This window comes from Tenrec ecaudatus, chromosome 1, assembly GCF_050624435.1.
Source record: "Tenrec ecaudatus isolate mTenEca1 chromosome 1, mTenEca1.hap1, whole genome shotgun sequence".
Lineage (NCBI taxonomy): Eukaryota > Metazoa > Chordata > Mammalia > Afrosoricida > Tenrecidae > Tenrec > Tenrec ecaudatus.
In genome coordinates this window covers 66,475,392-66,489,486 of record NC_134530.1, presented here as the reverse complement: position 1 = coordinate 66,489,486, position 14,095 = coordinate 66,475,392, and positions in this window count along the sequence as shown.

Below are 14,095 nucleotides of genomic sequence, written 5' to 3'. Positions count from 1 at the left end.
AAATTAAATGTCAACCTGAGTAAGATATTTGTTAAATAGTATATTGTGTGTTACCAGTAACACTGTCAACTTTTAAAAGGTGAATAATACTTGTGTTGTTAAAATATGGCAAATGGGTACTTTTCACACCCTTGTTGCTGGAATTGCTATTTATACTTCATTTTGGGGGGACAGTTTGACAATATCCTTTAAAATCTAAATTGTGAATTCTCTTTGAACTAACAATACATTTCCAGTAATTCTATTATGAGAGAATACAAGAGGGCTTCAAAACGTTTTGAGGAAATTCCATTATCGTTTAATTTTCTTACCAACTTTTTGAAGGTCTCCTATTTGCAGAAGCGTGTTTTATAAAATGGAATCCTTGTGGGATTCAAATGGTTAACACAGATGACTATTAACCAAATGGTTGGAGGTTTGAGTCCCCTAAGAGGTGCCTAACAAGACAAGTCTAATGATCTATTTCTGAAAACTCCGCCACTGAATATCCTATGGAGCACAAGTCTACTCTGATACATGTGGGGTTGTGAGCCAGAATTGACTCAAGGGCAACTGCTTACAAGCCTAATCAAAGCACTGGTATATACTATCTGGTATATACCATCTGAGGTTTATCTTAATGGACTGATAGAATTAGATAATTGGGAGAGATTGATTGCTAAATGGAAAAAGTAAGTAAGTGACAAACATTTGTGTTTATCTCATTTAAATGTGTGTGTTCCCATTTGAATAAATTATATTTCATTAGTAAATTCTGGGAAACTATACAGCAACCTATTAAGTATGAAGGTGAAATGGTGGAAATTTTACTTTCTAACTTATTGGTCTGCTTTTTATTTTTTTTACAACAATGAATATATTACTTTTGTCAGTAGAAAAACATTGTAAAAATTATTCAAAAACAAAATAAAATATTTACACAAAATTATCTGACAAATAAAAATGTTTGCTTGCATGCAATAGAATCTGTAGCATATATACCAAAATACCTTCAATGGATAATTACTGATGATTTAAATTTTTAAATACAGGCATTTACATATTCCCTACTGTGATAGTTAGGTTTTGTGTCAACCTAGCTGGGTCAGGATTTTCAGTAGTTTGGCAGTAAACCTCCATAATGTGATCTAACATAATGTAATCAACTCCATGATGGGATCTGCTGAGAGCTGGCAACTAGCTGTGGGAAGAACAGAGTATAATGTAACCCCCTTACTCAGGTCATACCCCTAATGCAATTGGAAGGGCGTTTCCTTGGGTATGTGATCCGCTTCTTCTAGAAGTAGCCTCTGTGGAAAACTTGCTTGCTTTTTGCTTGTCTCGAGCCTGCATCTGTCTCATTGACCTCTGGCTTTTGGAGTTTATCCAATGAATGGTCCAAAAAGGTGGCCAGTCAAATTGGGAGCCATCAGCAGTTTGCCATCTGACTTGCCATTTGACCTGTTGACCTTGAATTCACTAGGCCAGCGGTTCTCAACCTGTGGGTCTTGACTCCTTTGGGGGTCGAATGACCCTTTCACAGGGATCGCTTAGGACCATCGGAAAACACATATTTCTAGTGGTCTTAGGAACCGAGATACTGCTCCTCTGTCTCCAGGAGGTCCTGCCCACATGCAGATATGCCCACATAGGAGTACCTAGCATGAAGACTGTTACCTGTGCTATACCATGCTTCAAAACAAAATTTCATTTATTTGTAATTAGAAATAAATATTTCACAATATATAATTACATATTGTTTTTGTGATTCATTGCTGTGCTTTAATTATGTTCAATTTGTAACAATGAAAATACATCCTCCTTATATTTACATGATGATTCATAACAGTAGCAAAATGACAGTTGTGAAGTAGCAATGAAAATAATCTTATGGTTGGAGGTCACCACAACATGAGGAACTGTATTAAAGGCTCGCAGCATTAGGATGGTTGAGAACCACAGATTTAAAGGATTCAAAAAGATTGCATAACAGTGTGTGACAAAAAAATGCCTGTTTTGCGGCAGATGGGGCAGATTTTGCCCCTGTGATAGTGCATCTGCTCATGCAGCCATCTCCATGTGCCAGTTTTAGGCAAAAAACAGCATGCCTCTCTTGCTCCTTACTCACCTGCCCTTGCTCTGTGTGACTTCTTTGTGTGTCCACGAATGAAGATGGATATGAAAGGATAACAATTTGATGATGAGGTGAAGAAAAAAGCGAGGGAAGTGCTGTCAGCCATGCATGAGTTTGAAAATTGTTTCCAAGAATAGAATTGCAGATTTGACCAATATATTAAGTATAATGGAGGGTACTTTGAAGGTTATAAGGTTGTTTTTTTAAAAAAAAATTTAGATATGTAGATTTGGAAAAATTCCATTTTTATTTTGTTACCCTCTCATATGTGTATGTGGGGACCAGCCCCCCCCAAACCAAATGGGTTCAAGGGGGAGGTTGTATAATTGAAAGGTAAATTAAAGGAACTACAGACAAGACATGCAAGGGTTAACCTCTTCCAATGGAGACTGGAACCAGAGAGGCAGTAATATATTCTCTCACAAGCTTATTTAATCTCAGATATTCAAGCCATGGTAAGCACATAGATAAGAGGAAGGAGTTGTATTACAGGCATATATGTAATGGGATGGGGACGAGCTCGGAGTATACACACAGTAGGATAGGGAGATACTAGAGGCATACTTGTGACAGGAGAGTACCTTGGTCTTGTCTGAGCTGGCTTGACCTTAAGTGCTCCTGAGATCTTCTCTAGGGGAACAATCTATGATACTTATCAGAAGGGAGTGGGTGGTACTTAGGGTAAGATGGTCTGACTGCTTTTGATAGCAGATAACCTTTAGGCATATAGTCTTCAAGCAGTTGACCTTTGTCTTGGACAGGGTTCTCTAGAGAGACAAACCAGATTGCTAGTAATTATATATAAATATATTTATAAAGATAGATATAATACAAGAAATGAACCATTAAATTATATACAGGTAGATAATACAATAAATTAACAGTTAAATTATAAAGCAGTGAGACACTAGCAGTCCTTTAAGGCTTGAGAGCCGCCAGTTCCAGTCCCCTTCTGTAGAGAGAGCTGGGCTATATATACCCAGGCAGCAAACAGCAAGGCAGTTCACCAACTGTCACCAACTATCGATCCCCAGCTCCAGAGACGAACATTCCAATCCTGTGGGATTGGAGGGACCTCAACTTACAGTGACACAGTCCACAGGCTAGGCATCCCACAAGTAGTGTACCCCTTTAAATTGAGGCACAGAACAAGCAAGGCGAGGCTCACCGAGCCATTTATCCCTCTGCCCTTCAGTTAATCCTACTTGTGTTTATCGGCCAGGCTGGCACAATAAACTATCGCAACCTTCAAGAGTATATAGTAGCAACCATGTGCTTGCAAGTAACACCTTAAAATTGGCATTATTCCTCCCAAGAAGAATGCACTACAGAGGACAGCACTGAAGATTCACAGCTTGGGGAGAGAGGCAGGTTTGCTTAGAAAACACACACACACACACACAGATTGAGAGAGAGAGAGAGAAAGAGAGAGAGAGAGAGAGAGAGAGAGAGAGAGAGAGAGAGAGAGAGAGAGAGAGAGAGAGAGAACCACATCCTGGCCCACCAATCTCTGAGGATGATATTCCTGCTCAGAGTAGCCAAAGGACAGAGAGGACTATAGGTCTGGCCCTACCACGAGACACAGCATCCCCTCACTGACCCATAGTGCTGTAGGAGACAACACTGGAGACCTCTCATGCGGGTATTGTGCCTGGTCTGACACCCGCACTCCCTCCCCCCACCTGGGAGAAACATGAAGAGAATGCAGCAGAGGAGCAAGGGGAGTAAAGTAATGACGTCCCCAAAGAATCCTGACAACAGACGTTTGCCTCAGGTTTGAGACCAATCCCTGAAAAGGGACATTAAAGTTGGTAAAGTAAATGGTTAGCACAACGGAAGACGCTTGGTGAGATGGATTGAGACTAACTATAAGAGTGGGCTCCACATAACACAAATTGTGAGGATAGTGGACAGTCAGTGTTCCATTTCCTTGTGTATAGGGTTGCAATGAGTCACAGCCAACTCAATGGCACCTAACAATACATCTTTACTACATTTCAATACTTGAGTTTCTTGAACTATTCATGTTATTTCACACCTAAGTTACTGACAGCATCCCCTTGCCCTTTCTCCAGCCACTGTGTAGCCAACAATTATAGTATTGTATTATTTGATGCATTTGATTTTAAATAGAAGAGGTTGAGAAGGAATAAGGAATGAATGGAAAACAGACATGGCCCTAGCCATGGAGGCAGTTGAAGAATTATGGAGTATGTGGCAGCTCCTAGTTATTCACCCAAGTTTTCCCTCATTCCTTGTAGTTGTGACAAACCTCTGTCCTGGGCAGCTAGGACATTCAGTGCTTACTGCAGCAGGGTCCAAGGGACATAGCAAAATTCAGAGATCAATGCTTAGCTTTTGGTTCAAAAGCCTGGCCCTCATGGGACCACAGAATTCACTGCATAAACAGTAGGCATAGAAGAATGCCTAGTTAGTAAGCAAAGGCTTCTCTAGCATACCTCAACCCCCTTTCTCCAGGAGATAAAAATGTCTCGGAGAGGAGAGTGGACAATAAGAGGGAAGGAAGAGAGTTAGGTGTTTGTGGTCCCCAAGGAGGCATGCTATGCCCATGGCTGAACTGAGTCTTGAAGGGCAGGGATCTGCAAACCCCCCAAAGGACTGGGGAACAGAGGTCAGAGGAAGCCTGTTCCCTGTGTTGTGGGTTGAGATATGTCTCCCCAAAAGATATGCTCAAGCCCTGAATATCCATGAATGGGATTTTATATAAAAATAGTATCTTTACAGAAGTCATATGCCAAGAAAGTGGACCCTACTCCAATATGACTGGGTGTCTTTATAAGAACAGGAGAAGAGACACAGAGATGGAGAGACCTAGAGGGAAGAGGGCCTCGTGAAGAAACTGAGCCTTTAAATCCTTATGGTAGCTCATCTTCCTCTCTCAGAGCTGCTGATGGGTTCACCCTACTGACGTTACAGTTAACGGCTCAGTGCATAGCCCACTGTTCCACCAGGGCTGTTGCAGAATAAGGATCAGCTTGAAGGAGACAAGGGAGGATTTTGCCCAAGAGTTGTCAGCAAGAGCACAGCTCTGCCTGCACTCTGAATTGAGACCTCCAGCCTCAAGAATGGTGACAGAACAAATGTCTGTTATTTGAATCCACCCAGTTTAAGCAACCAATCTCTGGGTGGTGCCAATGGTTAACTGAAAGGTTGTAGGCTTGAGCCCACCCAGAGGTGTCTTGAAAGAATGTTCTGGAAATGGACTTCAGGAAAACCAGTCATTGAAAATCCTGAGTAGCACTGTTCTGATCTGACAGGCTTTCCATTGGTTGGAAGGAAGTAGAATTTGGACCTCAACCTTCTGGTGAGCAGCCAAGTAAGTGTCTGTAACTGCCCCCACTCCCTCACAGGGTATTCTTCCCACTGACCAAGGACCTGTAATTTAGACTTACTTTTGGGGTTTTGGAACTGGAAGTCAGACCTTGAATTTCCTGGAATCAAGTCTCTGACAAATAGTAGATTGAAATAAAAATTAGATTATTAGAGAAAAGTAAAGTTGCATTCTTTATGTACTTGAGTTTGCGAACTGAAAATTGTTCCTAGTATAAGTACAGGAGGCTCTGTTTTTGTGCTCTGCTTTAGTGATGGGGCTGGTCAACTTTGAAGTGATTGCCCATGAGCCTTAGGGATTTCCTTAAGTGTGATCTACAGAGGCAATCTCACGTTTCCCCTGCTTTGCTGCTTGGTGGGGCTACTTTACCACCAGCAGTGTGAACCTTTGGAGACAAATGCTGGAGCAAGTACAGGCATGGCAGACAGACATGTGCTTGCAGTTACATCTTTATGTGGCCAGAGTAGGATAGATGAAAGCGGCAGAAAGGGGACTTTCTGGACGTGACTATGTAGGAAGCTTGTTAGGATGTCACCCCAAATTGATGCCAAATAATCTAAGAGATGCAAATGAAAAACCAACAAAGAATCATCTTAAATTTACTAAATTTGGTGGGAAATTGCTTGTCATTGATTTGCATTAACACAAGGATTGGCCAAGTAAGTTTCATACCTAAATTTATCATTAACTCATAAAATTTTTTAGTTAATTTTGGATGCCTCCTGGCAACTTCAGCTTCCTCAGTGGCTGGAAATTTTAGTCACCTGCATGTCAACAAAACAAATTAATGGAAATTAGAGGACAGAGTATCTTCAACTAGACTTGGTTTTTGTTGTTGGTGGTAGTGGTGGGTTTTTTTTGTACAAGAAGAGATACCATTGTTGACATCAGATGGATCTTGGTCCAAAACAGATTATACTGGAATGATGCTTACTTGCATTTTATTGACTATGCAGTGGCATTCAACTGTGTGGATCATAACAGTTTATGGATAACATTGTAAAGAATAGGAATTCCTGAACACTTTATTGTGCTCATGCAGAACCTGTGCAGAGACCAAGAGGCAATCATGTAAATAAAACAATGGATACTGCATGCTTTAAAATCAGGAAAGATGTGCATCAGGATCGTATCCTTTCACTATGCTTATTCAGTCTGTATGCTGATCAAATAAGCTGGAAGCTGTACGATATGAAAAACAACACAGCAACAAGGGTGGAGAAAGGCTCATTAACCTGCAGTATGCAGCTGGTACAACCTTGCTTGCTGTAAGTGATGACTTGAAGCATTTTCTGATGAAAATCAGAGACTACAGTCTTCAGTGTGGCTTACATCTCAGTGTAAAGAAAACAAAAATCTTCACAACTGGACCAATAGACAACATCATGATAGCTGGAGAATAGATTGAAGTTGTCAAGGGTTTAATTTTGCTTGGATTCACAATCGATGTTTATGGAAGCAACAATCAAGAAATCCAATCATGTATTGCATTGGGCACATTTGTTGCACGAGAACTTTTTGAAGTGTTGAAGAACAAAGGTGACACTATCAAGACTGAGCTGTGCCTGCCCCAAGCCATGATATTTTCAATGCCTCATATGCATGTGAAAATTGGACAATGAAGAAGGAAGACCACAGCAAAAATGATGTGTTTCAATTGTAGCGCTGCCAAATAAGGCGAAGATTATTGGATGTACTATGGACTGCCAGATAAACAAGTCTGTCTTGGACGGAGTACAACCAGGATACTCTCTTTAGAGCAAGGATGACGAGACTTCATCTCATGTGCTTGGGACATGTTATTAGAAGAGACCAGTCTTTGGAAAAGGACATCATGCTTGGTAAGGGCGAAGGTCGGCAAAACGAGGAAGGCCCTCAGTGAGACGGATTGACACAGACTGCAACAACATAGCAATGGTCGAGAGGGTGGCAAAGGACTGGGCAGTATTTTGTTCTGTTGTACACAGGGTTGCTATGAATCAAAACCAACCAAACGGCACCCGACAACAACAGCTCGAAGAAGCAACAAATCTGCCTTGGAATAAGTACAGCTGACTGCTCCTTAGAGGTGAGGATTGAGAGACTTTGTCTCACATACTTCAGACATGTTATCAGGAAGGACCGGTCACTGGAAAAGGACATCATGCTTGGTAAAAGTAGAGGGGCAGTGAAAAAAGAGGAAGGTTTTCAATGAGCTGGATTGAAACAACAGCTGCAACACTGGGCTCCAATATAGCAGTGCCTGTGAGGACAGGAGGACAGTGCGGGACGGGGCAGTTTTAGTTCCATTGCACATAGGGTTGCTTTGAGTCGGGACAGCTTCAGTGGCACCTAACAACAACAACAAGGTGTGTGCACGAATGGTTGGCTGCTTCACTCTTAACCAACCAACAGCTTAATCATTCCTGCTCACCCAGAAGTGCCTGGCAAAAAAGGCCAGGAGCTCTACTTCTGAAAGTTCACAGCATTGAAACGATATACTCACGGGGCCACCATCAGTTGAAATGAACTCCATGGCAAAGAGTCACAATGAACTCTATGGAAACTTGCTTTTCCTTTTGGTTAAATACTCTATGCAACTCAGCGTATAGATGCTTCCGGTGGGCCCAGCTTTATTTGTGCTCTTTAGTCAGGGACCCCTGAACACATATACATAGCTCTCTGCTCTATTATTCCACCATTTCACAGTTCAGACTGTGCTGAACTTTGCCACAAACACTCGTCAGCTCATTCCCTTGCTCCCCTTCACCTGTCTTTCCTGTCAGCCTTGTTGCGTATGCGTGTGCCCTCCTCTGCCTTCCTCTAGCTGTGCTGTGGCTGCTGGGTTTTCTTCTCCTCCCTGAACTCTTCACCCTGTTTGCACTCGGTCCCTTTCTCTTCTTGTGATGTGCACATTCTTGCTCAAGTACAATTCTATTGTTAATTTTGTAGCAAGTCCTTTTCTTCCCACTGTGCAGATTCTCCACCAGCTAGGAAGCAGCATGTATCTGCTCTCAGGAAATGCTGTCCTTTGAGTGGAAGAGACGGGCTTCCTGGCAGTGCCCGAAGGACGAGCCTTCTCTGCTGGAAACACACATAACCCCTTTATCTGTGAAATGTCCTGTTTCCTTACTGAAAGCTGTGCTTCTCAAACACATGGCCTTCTGCCAGGGATGAGAGAAATCATGGGCCAGACTGGGAACATCTTTGGGTGTTACTTGAAACTGTGGAGGACAATTATTTTTTAATATTTCCTTCTAATAAGTCCATGATCAAAGGAGTATTATTGTTGATGTTAGCTGTCATTGAGTCAGTTTCAACTCATCGCCAACCTATACTCAACAGAAGGAAAGACTGTCTAGTTCGGTGCCATCTTCACAATCGTGGCTACGTTGGAACCCATTGCTGCAGCCTCTGTGTCAGTCCATCTTGGGGAGGATCTTTTTCTCATTCTCTTTAGTTCTAACTGTGTAAATAATGATGTCCTTTTCCAGGGACTGGCCCCTCCTGGTAACATATCCAAAGTGTGTGCGACAGTCTCTCTAGCCTCGCTTCTAAAGAGCATTCAACTCTATTTCTTCCTACATGGATTTTATACACCTTATAATACAAATGTACCTTATTTTATTGCACTTTTCAGATGCCATATTATTTTTTAACATATTGAAGGTTTGTGGCAACCATGCACAAAGCAAGTCCATTGGTGCCACTTTCCAATAACACCTGCACACCGTATGTCTCTGTGTCATATTTGGGTAATTCTCACAATATGAAGGCTCCAAAATTTAATGGGAAAACTCCATTATCTTTTAATTCCATTTCCCATAAGCCTTTTAAAGCCCCCCTCACCCTCCATACTTTAAAAGAATGCTATCACACACTTAACAGACTGCAGTATAGCATAACTTTTATAGAACTGGAAAACCAAGTTGCTTGTGTGACTGGCTTGATTGCAACGTGTGCTTTGTTGTGGTGGCCTGGAGCTGAACCAGCAACATCTCTGAGGTGTTCCTGAATAAGAGTATTATGAGAATTCCATGTAAGAAAGCATGCAATTCACATGGTGCTTAAACAGGAGATGCTGAAATTTTATGATTCTGGTGAGCTACGTTGGGTAATGTTTTCACACTTTCTGGAATGTCTTTCCATCCTGCTCCTCTGCGGAGGTACTTGGGGAATATTTTGGAGCAGTACATAAAGTAGTGATAGTCTGATATGACTTTGATGGACCCAGAGAATTTGGCAACCTGGTCTGCTGTTGAAAGTTGAACAGAATTTTGAAATGTGAGTAGAAACCTTTTTTCTCCGACCCTTCTAAAGCTTCCCCATGCTCTTATTCTTCTGGTGTTCACTCACTGCTTGAGGACATTTGGATCGTGACAGCAGAAATGTAAAGGAACAGTCAGGGTTCCTACTGATATTTAAAACACATTTTGAAACTCATGGCAGGGACAAGTACAGGTTTTGATTGGTAAGAATTTGGGGTTGAACAGGAAACAAAATATTTGAGGGAATCAAGGTGTAAAGTTATGCCATAAGCAACAGATTGGGACCATGATACTTCATCAAGACTAAGGTGCCATCGTATGTAAAGTGCAACCCAATGAAAAGGATGTGTGAAGCAATGGGTGTCTTAGAATTAAATAAACAATGGCAGAGTAGTTGCAGAGCAAAAGTACTCTGTTTTATAAAATAGCTAAACTTAATCAAAGCTAATTATGGGAAAGAATCAGATGTGGTAGAACATAGATGCTAGTGGATTCATGGAAAGAGATCAAATGTTCTATCTCCAAGAGTGAGGACATACCCACCTTTGTTTTTTGTCTCCCCATACTCCAGCCCCCCCACCATGGTTTCCCAGAGAGAAGCTCTTTAGAGAAGTTCAACATGTCAGCATGACACAGCACTGACAGAATACCACAAGGACAGGGTGGCATGCTGAAGTGAACAAAAGCGAGTGTTCAAAACATCTGGCCCTCAAGATAGGTTTGAAGTAGCACAGAAGGTTGGGTAAAAAGGATTCAGAGTAAGTGAGTTAATGAATCCAAAGGAGCCTCTGGACCTGATTCTGCGAGACCAATATGAGGACATTAGTGAAGAGTGTGGTGAGGATATACACTGATCACTAAGGACCAGGTAAGAAGAAGGCTGTGTAATGGAGGCCAGGATGACTGTGTTAGTCTTGGTTGACTAGAGAAAAAAAAAATCATAGACATTCATAAGTGTATAAGAAAGAGCTTTGTGTACAAGAGCAATTGAATATCGAAGAAACATCCCAGCCCAATCCAGATCAAATCCATAAGTCAGATATTAGCCACATATCCAGTATCAATCTATAAAGTCCTCTCCAGATTCACAAAGCACGTGCAGTGATGCCGAATGCAGGAAGGTCACAGGCCAGTGGGTGGGAAGTCTTGTGGATCCAGTGGCATTGTAAGCATCTCAGTGCTGGCAGGGGTCTCCAGGTGGCTCCTCCAGTGCAGGGCACTAGAGTAGCTCCATGTGTCTTGTCAGCTGCAATGTCTCCCAGGGAGTGAGCCTGTGTCCTGCCTCCAGCAAGCTATTTTTCTCCTTAGCACCTCCAAATGAGGTCATCAAGCTGTGATCTGATTGACAGGCTAAACTCCACCCCTTCACTCTTAATTCTCTCAAATTGACAACAACTTATGTAACTACCACAATGACCTTCATGCAGATACCACGTTCTCAAATGCCTGAACTTTATTTGATAGAGCCCTGGAAAGAAGAGTGAGAATAAAGTGATATCTTGAATTGACCAAGTTTAAACCAAAATGATTAATTTTACCCAGAATTGGTTGAGTTTACTTGGAAATAACCAAAATTAAAAATTAAACTTTATTAATTAATTTATTTAGCCATATCTTACACCATCCAATGTATCCATTCACTGACAATTCTGTTATTCGTTCTCCTTGGTTGGAGTTATACAGACATCATTACTATCAGTTCCCCTGTCTCCCCTTCCCATACCCTTAGGGAATCAATACTCCCATTACTATTTCTGAAAGGCTTATTTATCTTATCTTTCATGCACTGAGTGATCTTAATTATATAAATGAACCTATACAGGTAAGATAAGTGTATACATAACATAATATTAAGGGTCCCAGGGAGATAGGGTGGGGGATGGAGGGGATAAAGGGGAGCTGATATCAAAGAGCTCAAGAAGGAAGAAATTGTTTTGAAACTGATGCTGGCAGCAATGGTACCAGTAGGCTTGATCTAATTTAATTATGGGTTGTTATAATATCTGTAAGAACTCCCAATAAAATGATTAATAATAGTAAAAAAAAACCCTAGACTTTAGAAAGAATAGAAAGTCAAATCAACAATGCATTGCATTAGGTAAATCTGCTGCACAAGAGCTCTTTAAAGTGTTAAAAAAAATGAAGTGTCAAAAAATAAAGATTTTACTTTGAGAACTAAGGTATGTCTGATCCAAGCCATGGTATTTCAATCGCTTCATATACATATGAAAGTTGGACATGGAATAAAGAAGATCAAAGAATCGATGCATTTGAGTTATGGTGCTGGCAAAGAATTTTTGAAAGGACCATGGGCTGCTAAATGAATAAGCAAGTCTGGGAAGAAGTACAGCCAGAATGCTCCTTAGAGGCAAGGAAGGCTAGACTTGATCTCACGTATTTGGACATACAGTCAGGAGAGACCAGTTCACAGAGAACAACATCATGCCAGGTAAAGTTGAGGGTCAGCGAAAAGAGGAAGACCCTGGAAAAGATGGACTGACACAATGGCTGCAACAATTGGCTCAAACATAAGAACATTTGTGAGACTGGCACAGGACTGGGCAGTGTTTCAGTTTGTTGCACCGAACGTCTATATGAGTTGGGACCAACTCAATGGCACCTACCAACAATAGAAAGCAAGTCATAAAATTAATATTATTAAGAAAAATGAATTCTTATGCACTTGAGTCTAGATTAAAAGAAATCTAATCAGTGCATTAATTTTCACGTCCAACCATTATCACGTGCATTATATGACATCCAACTGTTGTCTGTGTTGTCTCTGATTTTGGTACCCATTTTGGATTACAGAGTACATGCAAATCGGATGAAAGCGATGGCTGATTTCCCTAGAAAAATGTGCATATGCATACATATCCAACTGAGTATGCAGTTCCAGGGACTTCCCAGATCTGGTGAAACTCGATACATTGTCAAAAATAGGAGAGGGGTGAGTCAATTTGTGTTCATAGAAATGTATTAAGGGTTCTGGTTAAAGATGACAGACGGAGTGTATTCACTTGCTCTTCTGCTTTACTAAGGCCCACTGAAGTGACAGTAAAGATATTTAGACAAAAAAGTGAATCCATGACAACTCTAAAAATAAGGGAGTGCTATTGGTAGACAAGAGATTATAAATTTCTGTAAGGTGGAAATTAGAGGAGTTTTCATTCTATTATTTCAAGATTGTAATATATGAGGGTAAGTCCAAAAGTTCATAAGGCACAGTTTTATTCTAAATGGTACATGTTTAAACATGTCTCAGTGATCAATGATTGATCACGGAAAAATTCTCGCAGTAACATGTGGTTTAATCTGATTAGGGTGTCATCAAAGAAAGGTCTAATCATATCTGGCTTCCTAGGAAATCTGCTGGGCCAGTTCAATTTAAGGCAGAGAAGACAGCATAGAAAATTATGGTGTCTATTTGTTGAAACTCCAAAAGAATACTCCTGATGGGTTTTTTGACAGGACACAGGATGGTCATGGGGCCTTATTATGGGAAAAGTTTCAAGAAAATGGAAAACTGCATTGGTGAGAAAAAGGCCATGCTGTGGCTTGCTTCCCATCACTACAATGTACCTGCCCGTCCATTCGTTGGAAAGCTGTAATCCAACTACCTACAGCCCTGACCTTGATCCTTCAAGCTTCTTTTGTACCCCAAACTCAAATAACATTTAAAATGAACATGATGTGAGGATGCCAAAACTACCTTTTAAAGTGATCAGGTATCAGACATCAAAGAACAAAAAAATCCTATCATTGTGTGCTCACCTTCCCAACACGATCACTGAAGACATATGGGTGCATAAGCAAATGTGGTGAAGAAAGCTGATGGTGCTGGCTAGCAAAAGATATAGCATCTGGGGTCTTAAAAGGCTTGAAGGTAAACAAGCTGCCATATAGCTCAGAAGCAACAAAGCCCATATGGAAGAAGCACACCAGCCTGTCTTATCCTGAAGTGTTAAAGGGATCAGGTATCAGGCATCAAAGAACAACAACCAAAAAAATCATATCATTGTGAATGACAGGGAGTGCAGATTGGGGATCCAAGATCCATCTGTAGGCAACTGGACTTCCCCTTACAGAAGGGTCACAGGGAGTCGACAAACTAGTCAGGGTGCAGTGTAGCAATGATGAAACATACAACTTTCTAGTTCTTAAATGCTCTCACCCCCGACTATCATGATCCCAAGTCTACCTTACAAATCTGGCTAGACTAGAGGATGTACACTGGTACAAATAGGAACTGGAAACACAGGGAATCCAGGACAGATGATCCCTTCAGGACCAGTGTTGAGAGTGGCGAGACTGGGAAGGTGGAGCGAAGGTGGAATAGAAAGGAGGAACTGATTACAAGGATCCCATGGGGGACAGACAACA